The sequence below is a fragment of the Rhinolophus sinicus genome, linkage group LG06 (genome assembly GCF_036562045.2).
Source record: "Rhinolophus sinicus isolate RSC01 linkage group LG06, ASM3656204v1, whole genome shotgun sequence".
NCBI lineage: Eukaryota > Metazoa > Chordata > Mammalia > Chiroptera > Rhinolophidae > Rhinolophus > Rhinolophus sinicus.
Genome location: NC_133756.1, coordinates 157469898 through 157472297, shown reverse-complemented (window position 1 = coordinate 157472297; position 2400 = coordinate 157469898).

The following is a 2400-nucleotide window of genomic DNA, read 5'->3' as shown; positions in this document are numbered from 1 at the left end:
TACTGCATTGTATTTTTTTCCTTTTGTAACAAAATATTTTTAAATAATAAATGGGGTGTGAGCTATTTTATGGATTCTGCATTGAATAGATTTGTTGAGGTGTCTGGGGCATGGGCATGGGCTCATGATGCAGAGGCTGCGGGATGGTAGTGAAACCCGGAGCTCTTCGCTGGATGTGCACAAAGGACATGTACCTATGGAACACCTAGGAGACCTCTAGTGCAAACCTTTAGAAGTGCCCCTTGAGGTTTAGCTTTTCTCCTTAGCTACCTAAACAGCCTGGTTCAAGAATTCCAAGTCATCCTTTACTCGTCAAGATTCTTAAGATTTCTTCTCAGAATGAATGTCCTACCTTGTACAGTTCAGTTCCAATGCCATGAGTTGAAGAAGGGAAGAATCCTCTGCTAGGAGTTAGAAGATGCTGCTGCTGCCTGCCTACTTCCATCAATCCATCGAACCATGACGAGCCAGCAGAACCTCAGTCTCTCTCATCTGTGAGATGACAGTGGTAGCTGTTCTGCCTTCCACACAGGGATGTTTTAAGAACATTTTAAGAGAGAAATGTGAACATGTTTTGGAAACTGAACTATCTAGATATGAGGGAGTACAGAATAGAAAACAGAAGTGATCTTGGGACTCCAGAAAGCTGACTTAACAAGGTGAACAAAAAGTTACCTGATAAAAAGATGAACCAGAGACTAGATATAAAATGTGTATTGGGACCAGTAAAGGCAAAATTAGTGTAAAAAGAACCTTTAGTAGAAGGGAAATTCCCTAGAGTGGGTCTATGATGGTGTGAAACTTGAAGGGAAAAAAAATAGTTGGGAGTGCCTCACAATTTCCATCGGTGTCTAAAGTTGAGGTCCATGGTCACCTGTATCTCGTTTATCGGCCATACGTGCTAAAATGCCTGTTCTGTGCTGCATCAATGTCTGAAAAGTCTAGAAATCTACTTTGTATGCCCCAGATGATGTATAGAGTGTGAGGACTACTTCAGAAAAGTAAATACAGTCTAGTTTCCTCTAGGAGGTACCATAGTGGTGTGGAAAGGGACTAACTGGGATACCTCTAGGTTCAAACCCCATCTCGTAACTAAGCTGAATGCCTTTGGACACATGAGTTGATTAACATCCGAGTCAATTTTCTTCTGCCTCAGGATCATGTGGATTAAATATACTCTGCCAGGTACTGGATGAACATTAGCCTACAGCAGGGGTGTCCAAATGTTTTTCAACGTTTTTCACCAAGGGCCATATGCGGTAAAATACACAAACAGCCGGGCCACTCACTCGGGGTGAAGTACATATTGCCTCACCTGGTTTATTTAAGTAACCTAAATATATTTTTGGAATTTGCTGCGGGCCAATTAATGGATCATGGGCCGCAGTTGGCCCGCGGGCCGCAGTTTGGACACCACTGGCCTACAAGTTGTTGCCATGGTACAGAGCCAGAAACCTGAATCTGTGTCCTAAGTGCTTCCTGTGGAGGGCCAGACCTCAGCCACCAGAGTTGGCCATACAGTCAGTTGGCAACTCTAGCCATGAGTGTGAATATCTGAGCAGGCCTCTGCCAGCTCGTGTGACCAGGGCCTGCTCCTTTGCGCGGTCCTTTCCACTGCCCAGAATGCTGGTGCCTGCAGGTCTGAGCTATGAAGTGCCTTCCCATGGCACGCAGTGAGTACAGCCTCCGACCACGTTAACACGGGCAGACTAACCACAGATTCTCCTCCTCTGCTGCCTCAGTTTCTGTTGCATGATATTCTGCTCTGGTGTAGCTGACTGCATCTGCACACGTGGCTCCAATAAGCATCAGGGAGAAGAAACATGGAGTCATCCACAGGAAACAATGCCTTAAGCTTCCAGATAACCATGAAGTAAGTGCGAGCACTTATGTTCTAATCTCCCCATTTTTAACCATTCTCATCAAGTGGTACCTGTTTAGGAATGAAATTAACTTAATCCAGACTGACTCATAAGACAAGGTTTCTAGTTCCAACTGTTAGTAACCAGTTGTATACTTGGCTATGTTACTTCCTCCTTTCTAAGCCTGCAAAGTGGAGAGTGAGATTTAAGGTGATCTCTAAGGTCCCTTTGAATTATAAGCCACCTCTAAACTTCCAGCGGAGCTTTCCATTCATCTGTGTTGCTGGGAGGGTGACCTTAACCACTGAACATCTAAATGAAAAATGGAGGCCATGGAGAATGGGTTCCTTTCCAGTTTAATGCCAGTGATTTCTTTAAAGCAGGGTTACAGAAAGAAGCAGTGCGAGAAGCAACAAAAATAGCGTATTAATGAGGTTTGTGATTGAAATATCAGGGACATTCCTATTGGAGTTTTTGATACTGTTTCATGATTGATTAGACCCGTCTATGGTTTTTGGGTAGACCCCCCCGAAAGCAG